At 45.1% G+C, this 21,953-nt stretch overlaps 1 protein-coding gene across 4 annotated transcripts in view; it reads right to left on the reverse strand.

Moving 5' to 3' along the window:
* The window catches only part of PRICKLE2 (prickle planar cell polarity protein 2), a 319,612-nt gene that overhangs the window by 102,556 nt on the left and 195,103 nt on the right, over positions 1 to 21,953 (reverse strand). The window contains exon 1 of one of the 4 annotated variants that reach the window (XM_032867320.1): positions 11,342 to 12,515. The exons of 2 other annotated variants lie outside the window; for them this stretch is intronic. The gene's annotated coding sequence lies outside the window, so the exon portion shown is untranslated. Of the gene's footprint in view, positions 1 to 11,337; positions 12,516 to 21,953 lie in introns of those variants that run through there. One more of the 4 variants, XM_032867322.1, reaches the window with a different exon arrangement.

Here is a 21,953-nt window from a genome sequence, read left to right on the forward strand (position 1 = left end):
CCTTTAATATCCGTGCTGAAGGGCTTGAGGCAGAAACTTCCCAGAAATCCAGGTTCCTCAGTGAATGAGGCCAAAGCTCAAGACAACCCCAGCAGATTTGGAAAACGAGACCATCAAGAAACTGGGTATTTACCAAATACTGAAGCTGGAGGTAAAGCCCCTCGACTCACATTGAGTCAGACACAATAGGGAAAGACATTCTTTTCAGGAGAGACCTGGCTTCAGTCAAGTCCAAGGGAAAACAAAACAAAACAAATTTCTCAGGGTTTCCCACCGCGGCGGCTAGGCAAAAAAGGAAAGACTCTGACTTTCCCTCGATGGAAGCTGGATCTATGGAATGGTTTTTGCGGTTTTGTTCTGAACCACAACTAGTTTCCTCATTCTGCAGCAGTGAGAGGACAGGGCGAAGTATACAGAAAGAAAATAACATTTCCTAGTTTCATATTTTATTGGAAAGAAGCCTTTGATGAATTGAATTCACATGGTCTACAGGAATAAGGGTTTGAAAATACTTAAGAACTTGTTGTATTCAGATTTTGACAAGGTAATGGTTGAAGAACATATGTCCCCTGCCCGTACCCCACCCCCCAAAGCCTACTGGAAATAGCCACGCCCACACACTTTTGGTATAGTTGTCATCGTTAACAACAGGTCCAGCTTCCTTGGTGCATGGATGAATCTTGGTCATTTCTCCATTAGCTCTTCTCACTGTTCCTGCCTTTACTCTCGTAGTCCAGCTCATGATGACCTCCTGCCTCGGCTACTGTAACAGCCTACTTTCCTAATTCTCTGCTTCCAGCCCGGCCCTTCTCAAATCTATTTTCCACCAGCTGTTTGTTTTTAAAACAAGGGAGACGACACTCAAGTCTCCTGCTTCAACTGCTGGTTCTCAATGCAGTCAGAATAAAATATACACTCTCCTTAACCTTGGCCACAAGATCCAATATAATCTGCCCCCTTCCTCTCTCTCCAACGTTATTTTGTCCCACTCTCCATATAGTCTACTGAAGTTTAGCCACATTGACCTTTAATTTGTCCTCTACACTTGGACATACCAAGGCCATCCTTCTCTTTGGATCTTTGCAGTGGCTTTTCCAATGCCTGGAACACCCTTTCCTGAGTGCTTTATGAGCTGGCCTACCCTTCACCATTAATGTGACTCAGAGTCACCTCCACCAAGGACCCTCCAGAAAGTAGCCCACTTCTGCTTCTCATTCACTCACTACTCTATTACCCTTCAATTTTCTTTCTTAACATTTGTCATACTCAGAAACTGTCTTACCTGTCAATGTGTCCATTACGCTTTTCCCACTATACTGTATTTCTACGAAGTCAAGGGGTTTATCCCGTATCTAGAACAATAAGCACTCCATAGGTATAGTTCTTTAAAATTTTGAATCTTTAATGCCCAGCCCACAATCTAGCTGGACATTTCTCAACCAGAAGGCTCTGAACCCTTTAGGGCCATACACAAGATTATGATCACTGCGTAAAATTTTCTTTATACTTATTTTTTGCAATAACTGAAAATGCATATCGTTTCAGTGATGCCAGAAATGTAGAGTGGGAGTCTGCTATTCACATGATCAGGAGTATGTCATCAAAACCATACCAAAGAGGGGCACCTGGGTGGCTCCGTGGGTTAAAGCCTCTGCCTTCGGCTCAGGTCATGATCCCGGGGTCCTGGGATCGAGCCCCGTGTCGGGCTCTCTGCTCAGCGGGGAGCCTGCTTCCTCCAGTCTCTCTCTCTCTCTCTCTCTCTCTGCCTGCCTCTCTGCCTACTTGTGATCTCTGCCTGTCAAATAAATAAATAAATAATCTAAAAAAAAAAAAAAAAACAACCATACCAAAGAAAGACTGCCTTTTTCCTGGATTAAATGAAAGTAGGCAAAGAAGAAGGTAAGGGCAGAGAAGAAAGTATTTGTTGTTGAGGATGACTGAGAGTTGAACCATAACTAGACAGTAATATAATTCTGCTAAGTGTATTGCAAATGTCAAATTTTTGAAAGAATGCCTGGACTATACTGAGAGGCTGAAAATCCCTCACTTAACCCAAAGCAAATGTTCAAAAAATTGGTAAAATATTAAATGAATACTAAAAAGTCTCTGAAACACAGAGGAAACAGAGACTGCCATGGCCTTCGCACCTGAGACTGCAGACCTCAATTTACCCATCTGTAAAATGAAACAGATCCAGGTAATTCTCCTTCTAGTTCCACAGAGCTTAACATTAGCTCCTGGGTAACCATGCAGAAAAGTGGTGTGCTTCCTCCCGCAGAGCAAGAGGATAGTTCTTTCTAGTCACTTAGTAACTTTTTAGAGATTTTCCTGGATAGTTTAGCAGTCCTTATCTTCTGGGTTACTTTATATCGTTAGGAATCTGATGAAGGTGGAGGTCCCGCCCTTAAACAAAACCCACAAACCCACCACACCACACACACAAAAAAACCCCACAAAAAACAGAACACCAAAACCCCACCCACATATATACAGTCACAGAAATTGCTGCATTTAATTTCAAAAAGTTCATCCATCTTTGCTGGTCTTTTGGTACTCCTGGATTCTAAGTTTAAAACACCTGGTTTCGGGGCACCTGGGTAGCTCAGTGGGTTAATCCTCTGCCTTCTGCTCAGACCATGATCTCAGTGTCCTAGGATGGAGCCTCTCACATGGGTCTCTCTGCTCAGCGGGGAGCCTGCTTCCCCCTCTCTCTCTGCCTGCCTCTCTGCCTGCTTGTGATCTCTCTCTCTCTCTCTCTCTGTCAAATATATAAATTTTAAAAAAATCTTTAAAAAAAAACAAAAAACAAACAAAACAAAAATATCTTAAAAAACAAACAAACAAACAAACCTGGTTTTGAGAACTGGTTGAGCGTAAAAGGCTTCTCTGTGGTCCCTATAGGGCCAGAGACAATGCCTTGTATGCTGTAGATGTTCTATTTCTCACTCTGTTTTAAAAATTCAAAATAGCAAATGATATCATAGTTATGACTTAGGAAGCCAAACCTTAGCAATTCAATGGTACAGAATTTAAAACAACTTCTAAGCATGGCCAGGGCAAACCCCAGTGGTATTTAGGCAGCCGGTTAGGCAGCCCAGGGGACAAAGGGCAGGGAAAGCAGGTTTAAGCCAGTCTGATCAGTCCAGCCCCGTGCTTAGGTTGCTTTTCACCTACTCATCTTTTGGAAGCCATTCCAGCAGGAACCCAAGCTCCCCTAGTTGGGAGAAAATATATGAATTCTTTGCTTTGCATTTTCACCCACTTCCTAACATGGCAGGTGTTTCTGAGTGCCCTAACCTGCACAGAAAGCATGAGAGATGGTGTGGGGGGAGGGGGGCTCACTCTTCCGGCTGGTGGCAAGCATCTAGTCTAGACAGGCTTTCCAGGGACTTCTGACATGATGAACTCAAACGCAAGGAGGAAACTTAAGTGGTCATTTAAACGGACACCAGATTCTTGATGGATAAGCTGTCAGGGGGAGGGCTTTAGCTGAGCACGGTGCAGTTGCTGAGCCAAAAGCAGCCATTTGCTCCTCAGGGTCACCTACCCGACGGCTGAACCGCCCCGGGGATGTCTACAGAAAGCAGGTCATGGTAACGCGGGTATTCCTCTGGGAGCATCGTAGCAGGAAAGCTGGAGAAAGACTCTGCGTTCACTGGTGATGAAAAGTAACAGAAACCTTAACAACGCTCACCAAATTAATCAGAACTGCAGGATGCATATCCCAGAGAAAGGAGAGAAACTCTATGAAAACTTTAACTAAAAATTCGACGAACTCAGACTTTCAGTAGGCCTGCAAGTTATCCACTTTGTAGAGGAAAGGATAAAACGAGAAGGTGGAAAACATGTCTTTTTCGCACGCCTAAGCAATTAGGTGTTTAATCCATATTTATCGAACAGAAAAGAGACTCAAACTTCAGGGAATTTTTAAGGGTTGACATTGTGGGCAGGTTAAATCACTTGGGCTAATGGCAACGGATGGGTCCAGGCCGCGAGGCATGCTGAGGTGAGAACGAGTCTAAGATTCTGTTGGGATGTGGCAAACGGATTGGAGGGTTTCATCAGTGAGGTCTGCGATGGGCCAGGGGTACTGGGGCCTGCTGATGCAGGTGCCCGGTCTTTGCCACGCTAACTCTACAGTCGGGATGCTTCTAAGAACGGAATTCAGACATGAGTACACATTCATGTGAGAATAATTCTCTCACCTGAAGAAGACTGCTACTATCAGTCAGATAGAAGCCTCTGGGGAATTACAGGGAGGAGTGAGAGAAGAAATCGGACATCTGCTTATTCTGACAGATGGCAGCCTGGTGTCCAGTGAGGTGACAGATGACGAAGTCAGAGGCTGTTTGCAATCAACCTCTTATGACTTCCACTTGAAGAACAAATTCAGCAGGAATTCATGTTCAGGATAATAATTTACATGGTTGCCATGTCCTAAATCACAAGAACCATGTAGTTGGGTAACCCTGCTCTTCCTACCAAGGCAGTCAAGGGATTGGGTATATTTTCCAAATAGGCAAAAATAAGGCAGGAGACTAACTTGGATTTCATTCCAAATAACCAAAACCTCAGTAAACCAACCTCCGATTCCTCTGAACATTCCTCCTAGGGAACACATTTTTGGGGGGGCTAGCTGAACTACGCGAGACAACATGGCAAACACCTGTGTTCTTCAAAACTTTGAAAAGCATTGGCTTTTTCATAAACTGGAACATTTTTTTACTCAAGACAAATACAATCTCATCTGGAAAACACCTCTTCTACCTCTTCTTTTCAGGTGTCCTAAATATTAAGGTGAGCATACCAAAGAAATGGATGTTTTTATTTATATGGTATGTTTGTACAAAACACACACACACACAAGTAAGTTCCAAGAACTTTCCTATCTACCATGTCTACAAGTTGCGAAGGCTCCAGACTCAGATGGTACAACTCAAATCCTAGCCTATGTATGAGCCATGGACCCTGGGCAAGTTATTAAACTATCTGTGCTCAGCTTCTATAGGATACAGCTGATAACAAAGCCTACCTCCTAAGGTTATCACGAGGATGAAATAAGGTAGAGCACACACAAGAATGAGCACACCTGGCATTCGATGTTAGTTAGTAATTATGTTTATAACTCTGTAGGAGAAACTCTGAGGAGCTAAGGGATCTCTTTGAGGTTTGTTAAGATAAGGAATGATATAACTGGGATTAGAACCTGGGATTTCCAAATTTGGTTACATTTTCTTTCCTGTGCGGCACCCGATGCTGATCGGAAAGGTGGGTAAGAAGGAGCCGTGCTGGCACCACCAGGGAGCGTGTTACAGAGTCTGAATTTTAGCAACAACCCAAGGTGTCCACACATTCAGCTGGAGCAGCCTTTGTCTCTGGTACCTGGCGGGATGCTCGCATATGTAACAGCCCTGGAGGGTTTCTAGGGGTGAATAAGCAACACCAGCACACGGATGAGAGGCACGCACTCCCTCTTCCCTGGCGCAAAACCGCCAAAGGTCAGATGTTTCTCTGGGAAGCTCTGAGTCATTCTCTGGAGAGCTACTGCTTCTCATCTTGCCGCACATATTCACAACACAGAGGGGTCAGGTCCCGATAGAAAACCTGACCTTTTAGTTCTCTGCGCCAGAGCCACCGACGGCGCAAATGGCACGTCTCCACCGTCAAGGCTGAGTTCATTCTCAAAGTTCACGCTCATCAAGGTCAGTGCTGGAAGAGAACTTATGGATTATTTGATTCGGAACCTTCATTTTAGGGATGAAAGAACAGAAGCTCAGAAAGGGAAACACATACATTTTAGTTAGAACCTGATGTGGATGCCACAGGGGTCAAGAACTAAGGAGCATGGCCCCTCTCTCCGTGCTCCGACTGGGTTTGGCCACATTCACCTACAACTTCCGCACAGCAGAACTTCCCACGCCCCCCCTTGTCCACCCAAGGGCTGCTTCCATTGGCTTCTAGCTTTTACCCCTCACCTCAGTGTGTCTTAACGGACTTTCCAACCAACCTCCCTTCCATTCTAAAAGCCATGTTCAAAACCAGAGTTGAAGATGCCATTGTGTTCTGTTTCAGACCTGGCGAATTCTCTTCCATGTTCCCTCTAATCTTACCAACAGATTAACGGAAAGGATTTTGAGGGCTGAATAATGAGACGTTTCTCAAAGGAGAGAGCCACAGCAATGATCTAGAAAGTAAAGAAAAAAAAAAAACATTTACAGTGGACGTTAGAGTGAGAATGGCAGACATGACTCAGGCTTTGGGTGGTGATTATCCTGGGGCTGAATCCCAATTTTCCTTGTTACTGTCTGCGTACCCTTGGCCAAGTCACTTAACTTCTAGCAGTCTTGGTTTCTTTAGTATGAAATAGAGCTGATAATCCCTAGCGGCATAATTGCTGCAAGAACTAATAAGGCAAGGTACGGAAAGCTCCTAATAGGTCAGCTAGCACACCCGTCTCTGATAGTCACTACTGTTTCTATACATTCATGCAAACACTGACGCAAAGACTATAAACAGATACCAGAAACCCAAAACACACTGACATGTACACTAACAGCTACTCTGAAAACCTGTCTGACCCTGTGAGCCCAGAAAGTATGGTTGCTTTTCAGCTGAGTTCTGGAACTTTCCTGAACAAGCATCTCGGAGGACTCACAACTGATGAATGGATGCCAAGAAAAGAGCTGGAAAAATGGCATCCTGCCCAGTCGAAATGAAATGCTAAGAATTCCTGTCCTAGTTACTTTTAACCCTGGATGGGGCTGGATGACATTTTTAAGGTTTGATTTTAAGGTGTCCAGCGGGGTTGGGGGGAATTCTGAGGGGAGTGGCGCTCCCCAAGTGAGAGGAATGGAGGCAACACAAGTCAGCCATCTAGCGTGAGGCGTGCAGAGTGCCAGACAGTCAAAGGCATCAACCTGGGCTCCATCTCTGTGCCATATTCCAAGGAGTAAATGATGCCTGTGATCCCTCCAGAGCCTTGGGATGGTTTATATATGGCAGCTCAAATGACAGCACCAGGAAGAAGGGGGGGGGGGTACCGGAAATCACATCCTTCCTTCCTCTTCCAGGTTCACTCTGCTGTTCTGAGGCAGCATGATTCAGGGTAACACTTTCCCACAGGAGGCCAGCCCCAACTTCCCTGAGGCTCCCACTTCCAACCAGGGATGCTTCTCCATTCTGTGTCCCTCCTAGTGCCCTATCTCCTCTTCTGGGTCGACCCTCAGAAAATCTGAGTCTTTGGTTCAGCCCACCTGATTTTTCCAGACTTTATGGCCAAACATGTACTGGAAGTTTACCATGTACACCCACCAAGGAAAGGCAGGTTCATATCATCCTTGAAAACATGTTCTTTTTCATTAATGGTGTTTTCATAATGGTCCATGGTGATCTGGTGGAAAACACACTGTGTATTTAGCCACCAGGAAGGTTTGAGGATTTAAAATGGCTGCACTATGAATTCTGTAGGACAGATGGGGAGAGGAATTTCTAGCTGAAGGAGAACAGAGGCTCCTGTCTCCGAGTTGCAACTTCACCCACAGGGAACCTTCAGCTTTCCACTTTCATGGTGGATTGGAGATTGCTCTGATATTCTCCCAGCTGCTTTCACATTCTGGCTTCCCTCCTCCCCTCCTCTTAACTCCTCCATCTCTCTAAATCGCCCCCCCTCCTTCCTTGCTTTCTCCCTCTGCCTTGTCCCCAGGGAAATAAACGAATCAAGCAAGCCTCCGGGCTTCAGACTCCAAACAAAGAGATGCTCAAACAACAGGCCAAAGGAAAAAGAAAACCTAATCTCCCAACTCAACTGGCCAAGTCCCCAGTGAGATTTTGGAGGACTTAGGTTGCTGGAAACTCAGTCTGATCTTATCCAACATTTTCTTTTCTGCATCATCTAAACATGCACGCGCGTGCAGGCACACACACACACACACACAGAGACAAGGCATAAAAACAAGAACATTTCATTAACAATCTTTACAGGATGGGACCAGAGCAAAGTGGCAAGCGTCAGTCATGAACATCCATGAGGGAAACAGATTTTCCCAGTGTCTCACTCCAAAGCTTCTTAGTTTACCACAGCTCACAGTCACCAGCAATTACCTGATTTTTAAGGACAACAGTCAGGGAGAGAGGGAAGAGAGAATGGTTTTGATGGGCCTGCAGACACAAAAGAAAAGTCCTCGGCCAAATGAAAGCCACGATCCTGAGGGACAGAACATTTTCGCTGGGGTGTGCTTGAAAACAACAGAGATGAGAGAGGACCATGTCTTAAGGCTTCTGAAGAGAGACATCGTTGCTAGTTCAAGGAAAATAGTGCCATGGGGTGGCTAAAAGCTCTGTTCCTATTCTGAGCCTCTGGAATCGATGTCTCGTAGAAGCAACATTCTGCTAGGTCCCAAGCTTCATCACCAGTGTGTCATGTAAGGTAAGGGCTTTTCCCTCTGTGGCCTTAGTTTCCTCTGTCAAAAGACTATTTAAACTCCAACCTCCTGATGTGCATAGGTTGGGACTAAATGTGAAATATGAACATTATTGGCACCAGAAAGAAAGAAAGCCCAACACCTAGTAGGTACCAAGAATCGGTCAAGGACATCATGGCCACCATTTCACAGTCATGCTATATGTCCAGGGAAACTGATTTCCAATTTTCACATAAGAAAACCAAAGTTCAGAGAGGTTAGGCAACTCTCTCAAGATCCCCTATACCAGCAGGAAATAACGGAAGTGGGCTTCTGTCAAGGTATGCGTACAATTCTCTAAGCAAAACACAACTTGACTGAAAACCCATAGAAACCAAGAGTGAGCAACTCCCAGTTCTGAGTCTCCTGAGGAAAAAATTTTCTGCAAGACTCCTCTGGCTCCTTTGGTCCCTTCTCATTTGTCCTTCAAACCCTACGTCGGAGCTCCACTTCACCTAAATGTAAAAGAAAGATGTTGAGAAGAAAGGGAAAAAGAGCTGTCAGACTGAGTGACTAAAGGGCGCTCACTGGCACGAGGAGTGAACTCACAAGTCTGGAAAAGACCTAGCACGTCAGCAGAAACCAAACACAGCCTATTCCTTTCTTCACAGCGCGTCTCCATGCTGGAGTCACCCACACGGTGACACACACACAGCCCTAGGGCTTCTGAGGACCCAACCATCCAAAGGCCTCTCCGGATGGAGGGGGGAAAAAAAAAATGCAAAGTGTCTGCCCTGAGCAGAAGAAAGAAAAGGACTGCCTCTCACATGCGAAGTTGGAACTGAAGAGAAATGGGAAGAGGAATCCAGAAATGCTTCAATTCCAATTTGGATCCCACAGCTTTCTGCATGTGACTCGTCAGCTGCCCAAGCAGGAGACCTTCTTTCGGCATGCCTGAGCCGTGGCTAGTGCTAAATGATTTCTGTGGCACCATCCGGTCACTCTGAGTTCTACAAAACATGGGAGCCCTCGACGCTGCACTTGATTCTGTCAGCTCGGTCAATGGGGTGGAAGGTTCCCTTGAGTGGGAATGGATGTGGACATTACAGTCACTGCCGATGGCACCTCTGCCACCAGGAACACCTCTTTGCAGACAAATGGCCTTTCGGGTGGACCGTCTTGTTTTTAGCAACAGTGCTGACACCAGTAGTGGTAAAAAGGAAACAAGGATGGCAATAATGACGGCTAGAATTCACTGAGTACGTGCCGGTGGCTAGCACTGTGCTCCGTGCTTTTCATGCGATCTCATTAAATCATACCTATTGCACTGCCTAGAGGTCCTACTGGTCTCCCCATTACACAGATGGGGTCAACCCTCAGAAAGGGAGCTAGCTCTCAGTGTCTTCAGTGCTGTCTGAACCCAGAGTTGGAGCCCTCAGTCCACATCATTACAGAGTGCCTAACCTCTAAGTTCCTTTCTCATTCTTTAGGCTTCTACAAATGCACCCTCCTTCCTACATTTCTGTTTATTCCCCTACACTGCATGGTGAGCCTTTACAAGCCTGCCATTCCAAACAACACTATTTTATTATTTCTGGCTGCCCCATGACTATTTATAGGCTGAAATGCCCAGTGGAGCCAACATGTTTTAATGTTTGAAAAAAAAAAAAAAAAAAAAGAACTTCCGAGGGGAAAGAGCATCTGATGGAAAGGCAAAACCTTTACAAGCACTCAAGGAGCCCTTAAAATCCAAATTTCCAAAATATGGTAATTCTGTCAAAGTTGTGACTGACTCCGGAGCCCAGGGGGATCCTCATCCTGACCCATCTGTGAAAGCCATCGGCAGCCAATAACCCTTCTGCCAAATCGGCCTCCAGCAAGGAGGCCAGGCTGCTTCCTTTAGTTTGAGTCTCGTGGAGATGCTATAAAACAGTCTCCGGGAAGAGATGGTCAAGCAAAGCAAATTGGAGCCTTGCAAGCTTTAGCTTTGGTGCACGGCAGTCCGAGCCGATATATTCACGGCACGCTGGAGCCCTCCCCTGACTGTGGTCATGGATGCATGGCCTGGAAGCGGAACTCTCTCGCGGGGGGGAAATAATACATGTGCCTAAATTATGCAAGAGCCGTGCTTGGGCCCGCGGATGGCATCGCACCTGGTACAGATCACTCACCCTGGTGTGATTTGGCCCGGCCCGGCTTATTGAGGGTTCGTAAAAGTCCCACCGGACCCCAGCGTATTCTAAGACCGCACAACAAAGAATAATGGGATTAAAGATCTGGATTTCATCGCAAGACCTCCGTGGCGGATTAGTAATGCTCTGACCGGTTTTGCGGCAACCGAGAGTGAGGAGGAGCACTAATGAGGAGCACTCCTCCAAAAACCCAGTGTAGACAATACGCTGAGTCATGTGATTCAGCCTGGTAGTGCAGGCATAGTCGGGAGCTCTGTCACCATTTCTAACATGAAAGCGCTGGCTAAAATTAAACCTAAATTATTTGAGCACCATTTCTTTCCCTGGAAGTCTCAGCAAAGTCCTCCTTCCCCAGACCCTCTAATGGTTTCTGATATCCGGAGCAGAAGAGACGACTGGGCATGAACATGAGCAGGTGTTTGGTTTTTAAACCCTCTCCCCTTCACGATTATTTTTTAAAGCTAGCTGCACTTCTTTTTACAGAACTGCTGCTTCTAGAGCATGAAGACGACAGAAGCGTTTCTTCAGGACTCTCTACAGCTGTGACATGTCACTTTGCAAGTGAGCTTTCTAATCAGCACAGAAAAGGTAAAAGGTACCAGAGGACCACTAAAAATGTCACTTGCCTAAGATAATGGAGCTCTGATAACCTCTCCTCCATGCAAAGCATTTATATGCAGCTTTCTCAGCCTCCCTAGAAAATACACAGTTTTTTTTTAATATGTGGATTAGAACAAATTTCTCACCTACCTCCAGGGAGGATAAAATGCCCAGTTTCAGGGGTGGGGGAAGGTTCCACCAGACCCTCTGAGCTTGTCAGTTGCCACAGTTCACTTTCTCCCCAGGTCTGGCTTCTAAGAACGCAAGCAGGACCACAGGCAGCCAAAGCATCTTCTTCTGGAAACCCTTCTTAAAATCTAGACCCTTCCCGAAGCCAGAGGCAGGCTCAAGGCGGAGCGGCTCTGCATGCGCTGGTGGAAAACAGCACTGCTGGATGGAGACCCTGCTGGGCACCCACCGCGCAAGGGGGGAAAAAAAAGTGTGACTTCTACCCTTCCTCTGGATCCGACTGCCTTTCTGCGAACCCAGCCTCTCAATCCGCAGGAAGTCACAGACCCCAGCTTCAGCGTCACCAACTGATCCCGAGCCAGACCCGGGGCGACCAGTCAGCTGGTCGAGGAGCCCAAGACGCCGAACCACGAACTGTAGAGCTCGGCCAAAAAAAATAATAATAACTGTGGTTGGAGAGGCTGGTGGTGCCGGAGAAGTCGCTGTTGCAGTGCCCGCATCCTCCGCATGCTAATGAAGCCGTGACGTCAGCAAGTCAGTCACGGCATCTGGACGTCCCGTCCCGCTGCCCAGCACCGAGATTTATTTACATGTAAATTAGCCTCGCCTTCCCAATCAATAATCCCCAAGACAGGGAGGGGTGGGGGGAAAAGCCTTCTCTGGATAGGAAGGCCCTAGGTCTGCACCCTCCTCCGAAGGAGTACAAAAATATCACACGTTAAGAAGACAGGCTTTAAAGATATACGCCTATTTTCTTTTCTTTTTCTTTTTTCTTTTTAAAGGTTGTGCTCTTGTGTGCCGGGGATCGGATCTGGGCACAGTTATCAACCTGAGCGCCTGTTTTAGATTATATGTTGCATCAACCCAGGAGTGGAATCCAAGCTCGTTTTTTCCTCCCCTACCCTCCCAAAATGTATGGAGTCTTCAAATGCCTGTACTTTGTTTTCTCTCTTTAACTTTCATTTCTGGGTGTTTGTTGGTCGGAGACTACGTCATCCTTGAATTTTTGTGCATGCCGGAAATAAAACACAAGACTACTTTCCTCAGGTGCTTGGGTGATGAATTAGTCATTGCCTCCCTCCGGCCCTGACCCTAGCTCCTCCTGAGTATAAGAGATGACAAAGCATAAACCAGTCTGAGGACCCTGGGACTCTTAAAGAGCACTTCTTCCATTCCTGCATTTTACAGATTACAAAACCGAGGCTTTGAGTAGAGAAGGGGTTTTTCTTCCTACAGCCAAGCTGGGAGTTCAGCAAGGGTAGGCCAGAACCTGTATTTCCTGCATCTCAGACTGCAGCTTTGTTAAACACCTTTGGGTCTCTAACACCCCATTCACTGCTCCAACAGAGGCCCATCCAAGCCATCACCAAGAAGGAATCCACAGAGCCTGGGAGTCCTGGGTTCGAATCCTTTCATTTCTGCAAGTGATGTGACCTTGGACTAGTGACCTTGGACCTTGGACTAGTCACTAGTAACTAGTTACTGGCAACTAGCTACCAATAACTAGTAACTAGAAACTCCTGGGGTCTTCAATTTCATCTGTAACTTCCCTTCATTCAAGAAATATCTGCTGAGTATCTACTCTGTGCCATGCACTGTTCTAAAGACTAGGTATAGATACAGCATCTGCTCTCTCCTAGCTCATTCTAGTGAAGGCCAAGTGTTGAATGCGACGGCAGTGAGGACTGATACAATGTCACTCTCCATAAATAACAGTGATTTCTGACATTTTGGAAGAAGTCAGAAAAAAAAAAAATCACCAAGGCCTTCTTTCCACTAGGATGGTCATTGTTTCTATCCTCTATTTCCATGGTCATCTCATCTTCTGGTTTAAAATCAAGTGTTCTTTCAGTTCTGCCTGTCTATGCTGTGAGAGGCAAGTGCCAGCTGATATCCTCACCTGTGTGCTTGTGATAAGGAAATGCTGGGGGTTCCTTAGGTGGAGGCTGAGGGAGGGGCCGGGGAAGTGGGGAGATAGGTTTATCCCATCATGCATGGAAGCGGTCCCCAGGACAAAGCAGCCAGCACGGCTCCTTGCCCACACTCCCCCCGCCTAAGGAACCCACTCTGATGAGCTCTGCCCTTCCAGTGGGAGTTCCTGAAGCTTCAAATGAATTTCTTTGTTAGATGTGGGGAAGTTAAATTATTCTTTTGTTATATGTAATTGTATTAATAATGCCCTATAACTTCTTTCAGAATGCTTCTCTTTGGTTCAGAGAAGACCTTTCATGGTGAAAATCATGGGACCTGGTCTGACTTGGCACTAACTGAAACAGAATACGAATAAAGGAGTCCCACTCCGCTTTAGGTGTCCATCACGCAGAGCTCAGAGCAGGTGGGGAAGCGGATGGTCCCCTTAGACCTCAATATCCTTCAAGGAGGAGAGCAAATACGACATTTTGGGGCCACCAATGGTGAGGAGGCATCCTACTCTGGTGTGGCCATTGACATTTGCTAACTGAATGATTTGGGGCCAGAGTTTTCATCTGTAACAGGATGGACAAGAACAGTGTCTTCCTTTGCAGGGCTGTTCAGAGAATCAAATGACCCTCAGAATTGAGCATTGAGCACTGAGCACTGAGCACACATCAAACATGAAGTTAATGTGAGCTCTTGGTACCTGGACGTAATGATGCCTTCACTGGTAACTTTGGCACTGATGAGTTAATGGACTAGACAAAGTCAAAAAACAGGAGGAAGTAGGTCCATGGAGACAGCAAAATCATCCCCACTTCCGGGGTATAACTCAAAGTTCCACCTAACGCGGGCGAGCTACTGATGTGCCCTTCACATCAAACAACAGACATTTGCAAGGGGCATGAAACGAGGGAAATAAGCAGCCAAAATGACCAACAGGCACTAGAGGCCTCCCCCGCTGAAGCTGCACAAGAGGGCAAGACAGCTAGGCTCCTGGGAAGCATGGACACTTCATTCATTCCTGTAACCCTGCACTCATTAAATGAGCTCCTACTATTTGTCAGTCACTGGGTTAGGCCTCAGGGACATCCTGGTGACCAAGACAGACATGAGTCCTGCCTTTAAAAAGCTCAGAAGTGAGAGGGGAAGACAATTAAGCAAGCAATTAGAGCGAATGTGATGCATGTCAGGATAGGGCACGTGCAGGGGTTCTCAAAGGTCTAACCACAGTTAGGAGGGGGATGGTGCAAAAGCACGTTGCTGAGGTCCTTGTGACAGCGTGTGCTCCATGAGCACAGCTTGGTGATGGGGAACCTGGAGATCTATGCATTATCCTTGTACAGATTAATAAAATAATAAAGCCCACGGATCAGTAATGCCTCATGACAATCATTTTCATCCCGGACACCACCCTACTCGGGATTTTTCCAAAATATACTGCAAGGTGTTAGACAAGGTGAGACCCCAGCTGCTTGGAAATTTCAGAGACCTGGTAAATGGGGACAAACCTCACACTGTTCTTTTACAAAAACAGAGTGAAATTCCACAGTAATGAGAGCAAACTTCTTGGCAGGGGGTGGCAGGGAAAACAAGGAATGCCTATGAGACAATCAAGTATTTATTGGGGATCTGTGAAATTCAGGACACTTCTTGAGACAAGGACACAAGTGCTGACCTTCAGAACTTTCTATTTAGACAGAAAATAAGATATTCATATAAGTGGCTGGAACTGCATACCGTGTATAGGTAGAGACACGCAGGAGACTAGATTCATGGTGGCAGAGGTGATCAGAAATCAGGAAAAGTATGATCTGAGTTCTGTTGAAGGTCAAAAAAAAAAAATCTTTCTTTTATCCTGGAATGAGAAAACAATTTTATGGGGGCGGCAGGGGGAAGCTTTACCCAGCATGACCCAATATCCACAAGCCATAAAGGTAAAGTCGGCTGTAATTGCCAAGGTCAAATATGAGCTGCCAGAGAAGGTGATGCAGGCAGGAAGAAGAGCACAGATACGAGGGGAAAGTGTTAGCACCCGTGCAGAATTAAAGACGCATCTGTAAGGGCACAGGACAGCAGAGCGACACTGACGGGACGCTGGTGGGGCTGACGAGAGGAGCTCCTGACATTGAGGAAAATCAAATCGGCTTTACATTCTAGCCAGCATCCGTTAAAATCTTGTTAGAGGAGTAGAGGGGAGGGTCAGCAAATCACTGCTGGTGGCTCGCTGAAATGGCAGGGGGACTGTGGCCCCCAAGATGAAGGCTCTGTGCAGGGCACTCCTAAGGAACAGTTTCTTACCTCCATTTCTGGAGGTATAAAATAAAATGAAATGGATTTGAAATGAACTAAAGAGGGACCTCGCTCCGACTCAAGGGACTTTTGAATACTGCGATGGTAGGAACTGGCATTGGTCACTCAGAGCAACAGCAGGGACTTGGTCTCAGGGACACTTGAAAAGGAGAAAGACAGGGCACCTCTGGTGCAGGAGGTTATGCGTCTGACTCTTGATTTTGACTCAGGTCATGGTCTCACGGTTATGAGATCGAGCCCCATATCGGGCTCTGTGCTGGGCATAGAACCTACTTGGGATTCTCTCTCTCCCTCTGCCCCTCTCCCCACTCTCTCTCTTAAAAAAAAAAAAGAAGAAGAAAGAGAAAGAGAGAGATAGAAAGACAGCACCAGTCCTAGCTAGTTTAGATTAATACCTCCTGGCCCTGTTACTGTGAAATCCTAATTGCCATAAGGGATATTACCAAAGTTTCAAAGCATGTATCTAACAAAGATCAAAAGTTCATTTAAGTTTATTTTATTAAGAAAAAAGTATGTATGAGCAGAATATACATATTATATGTGTGCTTATAGTTTATAATTTAATTTTATTATAATTTATAATTACATATAGTATGTATAATATATATTCTATACACACTATATATAATTTTAAAGAATATTCTTTAAAAACTTTATACATACATATATATGTGTGCATATATATGTGTGTATGTACATATATATATATGTACATACACACACAAATGCATAGTTTTATATAGTTTTAAATGATCCTCAAATTTCAAAATCTAGTACTTTTTAAAAAATGGGGCCGAGGAGGCTGACAAAGAATTGTTGTATTAGCTGGGATAGGCTGGACTCTGGTGCAGTAACAGACAATTGTAGTCTCAGCAGTTTAACCACAAGAACTGATTTCACACTCATGCCAAGCTGCCTGGAGGGGCAGGGGTTCTGCAGGGACTCGGGGATCCAGTCAGCTTCCCTCTGGTGTTTCTGTGGTCTCGACACCTAACCTCTGGAGATGCAGTTAGGTGACTTGGCCTGGAGGCAAATGACATCACTTCTAGCGAAGACTTTGTCCCATGACCTCACCCAGCTGCAAGGTGGCTGGGAAGTACAGGCCGAGGAGGCAGGGACAATAAAGAGATCCTGGGGAGCCCTGATAACACTTAACCACAGCTATCCATTTTAATTTTGGCCACGTAAATGGATTAGCACAATGTACTAAAACCATCATGTCTTAAAACAATGGGATGTCAAACATCAAAGGATGATGACATTTCGGGGCGCCTGGGTGGCTCAGTGGGTTAAAGCCTCTGCCTTCGGCTCAGGTCATGATCCCAGGGTCCTGGGATCAAGCCTCCAATCGGGCTCTCTGCTCGGCAGGGAGCCTGCTTCCTCCTCCCTCTCTCTCTGCCTGCCTCTCTGCCTCCTTGTGATCTCTGTCTGTCAAATAAAATAAATAAAATCTTTAAAAAAAAAAAAAAGATGACATTTCTAAATGAATGCTAGACATCAAGGATGCATCTGCTTCGCTCATTTGCTCTAAAAAGAAAAATGACAAGAAAAAAATCCACATTCTTGATTTGTAATAACTCTCAAGCAACAACAGAGAACCCATACAACTCTGAGGAAAATGAACCGGTGAGGTTTCTGGAGGGCAGGTAAGACACATAAGGGGCTCACCGGGTGCAGGTAAAGATAAATAAGGCTCCTTCGCAAAAAAGAAACACTCCAGGGAGATTCCCCTCAACAGTTTCTATCCACTTTTCCAATTAGGACTTACAATAAAACATCTGCCTCCTGTAACAGAAAGACCTGAATTTCACGTCGGCCTTATGATCTCCTTGCCTACGTGACTTGGCAAGAACAGCCACTCATCTTTTCTAAGCCTCAGTTTTCCCATCTATAAAATGGAGAGAGACCATCTATCTACCAGGAGTGCCAAGGAGATGAGCTGAGTTAATGGGTATTACAAAGTACTTCGAAGAGTGCCTAGCCCAGAGTTAGTGTAATGTTACTCCCCACTTGGTTTTCAGACAAGGGAACAAGAATGAGAGGTGCGAACGTAAATTATAAAATTGTTCTTGACAGACATAGGGACTGACCCACCCCGAGCACCCCTTCTTTCTTGCCTATTTTAGACTCCATATCTTAGGGCGCCTGGGTGGCTCAGTTGGTTGAGCGACTGTCTTCAGCTCAGGTCATGATCGAGGAGTCCCAGGATCGAGTCCTGCCTTGGGCTTCCTGCTCAGCGGGGGGGTGGGGGGTCAGCTTCTCCCTCTGACCCTCCCCTTCATGCTCACTCTCTCATTCTCTCTCTCAAATGAATAAACAAAATCTTAAAAAATAAAAAAAGACTTCACATCATGAATGTTTCTTACACTGTGGAAACATTTCTAAATCTTGTGAAAAATAATCTGCCACACTTTAAATCCACCCCCCCCAAAAAAAGGCCTTCCTTTCTCTTTTCCACCATTTTAGGAATGTGCCTCATCTCAGACATTTTAATTATTCTTGATCCTGATAATCTAACGTGCAAAATTCTACCACAGCCTCTTATCCTTTTTAAATTATATTAATTAAAAGGAGACATGTGGACAGGCTAGCATGGGCAAATCCAAATGAAAGACTGTTACAGATTTTGCTCCCTCCCCCCAAAAAGATTAGAAACTGCATCAATGATTTAAACATGCTTACCACCGCACATTTCCATGAAAATATTGTTAAACTGACACAATGTGCTAGAAAATACCGCTTTTGTTTTAGAGAGAGAAAGCTGTACTTTTATTACAGCAGCTTTTTGGAGGTACTCATTTTCATTAAACAGCTGAGCGAAACCTGAATTTTCTCAGTATAAAGGACGAGAACAATGAGAAAGAGTTGCACAGGGATGCTTTGGTTTTCCAGCACTTCCTAAATGTGGGCACTAGAGCTCCCCATGCTTCTCTGGGGAGAGAATGCTGGCAAGATGGAAGATACCCCGGAAAAAAAAGCTGAAAAACTCCCTGCCTCAGAACACATTCAACTTGGAGCAAAGACCTGTCTTGTCTTGGGAAAATTATCTTGGAAGATAACATGTCACAGATGTACAAGATGACATACTGTTTTTCTCAAGGAATGGGAAGGATCTCCGTGCCAGGTGTTTTATACACTTTGTCTCATTTAGTCCTTACCGTCATCTCGCACTGTGGCTTTTACTATCCACTGTTGTACCCATGAGGACAATGACTTTCAAAGAGGATCAAGAATGGCACCAGGTCCCACAGCTGAGGTTTGGTCCTGGCTTTGAGGACAGAGCCTGCATTTCTTCCTTGGGTTCAGAGGTTCTCAAACGTCCTCTCAAAAACCAGGTGTGTCCCAGTCAGGATGTGATACGTTGGAAATCATTTATTATTAAAAACAAAGAAAAATATGAAAGGTTCCCTGGCCCTCCAAATTAGATCAATTCTTCTTCTTTTTCTTTTTCTTTTTTTTTTTAAAGTAGGCGCCATGCCAGCATGGAGCCCAGTGTGGGGCTTGGACTCATGACCTTGAGATCAAGACTTGAGCCAAAATTAGGAGTCAAGTGCTTCACTGACCGAGCCACCCAAGTGCTCATTTGATCAAAAGATCAATTCTTTTGTAGAAAACTCACAGTACTACTCCCTTAGATAACTCCTTTCCTTTAGAACTCTTACTGTGTTTGAGGGAGGTGCACCCATCCTTGGTTGTTAATGAATTACCTAATGAATATCTCTCTCCAAAGACACTGCATATGCTCTCTGAGGGCAGGGGCTGTGCCTTTGGGGGCCTGTGTCCTGTTCCAAGCATCTAGCAGAGTGCCTGGTGACCTGACAGCTCATGAATGTTTGTTAAATGAATTAAAAAGCCTGACAATAATTTTCTTGTCTGAAAATTAGAGGGAATTCAGGATTCTTCCGTAAGAACATTTCTCTGCTCATTTGCGTACCAACATGATTCTGTGAGTGGGGAAGGAAAGGACGGATTTACCCTCTCTGAAGCATTTTCTCAGCTTCACTCCGTGATGTCACCTTCTCCTGGTTTCCCTTCTATCTCGTGGCTGCACTTCCTCAGGTCCTTTTGCTGGTTCCCCTAATCTATCCAACAGCTAAAGACTGGAATAACCCAGGGCTCAGTCGTCAGACCCCTGCTCTTCTCTATACACTCGCACTTCCTGGATCTGGTCTAGGGTCTCCAATTCCACCTCAGACCAGCCTTTCCTCAAACTCAAGGCTTACAAATCTGGGTGTCTGAAGACTTCTCAGATTTACCAAGAGACCAGTCCTCACAGATCTGCTCTGCCGGTAAGATTCACTCTCACAGTTAATGGTAACTCCATCTTTCCAATGGTTGAGAACAAACACCTCTGAGCTACCCTTCACTCGTTTCCTCCTCTTGCCCTGACATCTAACCCAGGAACCGGCAGACCACGTCCCATTGGTCAAGTCTACTGTTTCACATTTTTGCCAATACACTGGTACTAGAACACAATGATAATTATTCATTTATGCATGTCTATGGCCACATCCAGGTTTCAACAGCAAAGCTGAGTAGTTCCAACACAGACTGTATGACCTGAAAAGCCTAACATATTTACTCTCTGACCCATTTTACTGAACATTTTGTAATCCTTGACTTGTCCTGTTGGCTTTACCTTCAAAGTTCCTGCAGAACCCAACACGTTGCCATCATCCCCACCCTTCTTCCCCTGCTCCAAGCCATGTCATCTCCCTCCTGGTTAGAGATGCAAGCCACCGTCCACCCTTGCCTCTGTCTGACCCCCCTTTCAGTCTATTCACAAAATTGCAACCATAGTGATTCTCTGAAAATAAATAGTGTGTCAAAATGCACCAACACTGCTCATCTCAGAGTAAGGCCCTTGAATTTGAGGTCCCATGACTTCTGTGGGACCATCTCCTGCTCCTCTCTTCCTTGACGTCGCACGGACACTAGTCCTCACACACACCAGACCCGTCTTCCAGGTCTTTGCACTGGCTCCTCTCTCTGTCTGAAAGTTTCCTTCCATGGATAGTAGCATGGCTCACTTTCTCACCTTTTCTAGTCTTCAAAATGTCACTGCAGTGAAGGCTCACTCTCCTATCCCAGATTGTCTTCCCTCCCACCTTGCTAATACTGCCAAACCTTTACCCTACTTTCTTTTTCCTTAGCACTTGGCACTCTTTAAAACAAGTTTTATTGAAATACAATTTACATATCATACAGTTCACCCACTTAAAGTATATAATTTGATAGATTTTAGTATACTCACAGACTTATGCAACCATTATCACGATCTAATTTTAAAACACTTTCACCAACCCTTCATGCCTTAGCCAGGAATAATCACTCCCCATTTGTCCCACTATTCCAGCCCTAAGCAGACACTGATATATTCTTTCTGTCTACAGATTTGCCTATTCTGAGACTTCATATAAAAGGAATCATATAATATGTGAACTTCGGTAATTTGTTTCTTTCACTTAGTGTAATATTTTCAAGGTTCATCATCATGTTGTAGCTTGTACCACAGCTTCATTCCTTTTTTACTGTTGAATAAAATGCCTACAGACTTACATTTTCTTCACCACTTCATCAACTGATGGACGTTTGGGTTGTTTCCACGTTTTTGACTATTATCAATAGTGCTATGGGGACCATTTGTGTAGAGTTTTTTTGAAGATGCATGTTCCACTTTTCTTGGGCATATATCAAAGAACAGAATTGCTGGGACAGGGTGCCTTAGTGGCTCAGCTGGTTAAGCATCTGCTCTTGGCTCAGGTCATGATCCCAGCATCCTGGGATCGAGTCCCACATCGGGCTCCCTGCTCAGTGGAGGGCCCTTCTCCCTCTCCCTCTGCCTACTTGTGCTCTCTATCTCTCTATCACATAAATAAATAAAAATCTAAAAAAAGAATTGCTGGGACATAGGGTAATTCTATTTAACATTTAAAGGGAGTATCAATCTCTTTGCCGAGACGTAAGAATCAGCTCTTAATCCTATGAGAGTTCCCTTATTTGCGATAAGTTGTTTTCCCCTGCTGCTTTCAAGATTTTCTCATTATCTTTTCACATTCTGACTGTGATGTGCCTCAAGGTAGTGAGTACAGATCTTCTTAAATTTACCTATTTGGGTTGCATTAGCTTCTTGGATGTGTAGACTAGTATTTTTTCATCAGATTTGGAAGTTTCCACTATTATTTCTTCAAGTATTGTTTTCCTGCTCTTTCTTCTCTCTTTAGCTAATCCCATCACACATATATTGGTGTGCGTAATAGCATGCCATAGTTCTCAAACACTCATTCAGTAAAGCAAACCATCACACTGTGCACCTTAAACTTTATATAGGGATGTATGTCATTTA

Source organism: Lontra canadensis, unplaced genomic scaffold (genome assembly GCF_010015895.1).
Source record: "Lontra canadensis isolate GAN:19392208 unplaced genomic scaffold, GSC_riverotter_1.0 scaffold34, whole genome shotgun sequence".
Lineage (NCBI taxonomy): Eukaryota > Metazoa > Chordata > Mammalia > Carnivora > Mustelidae > Lontra > Lontra canadensis.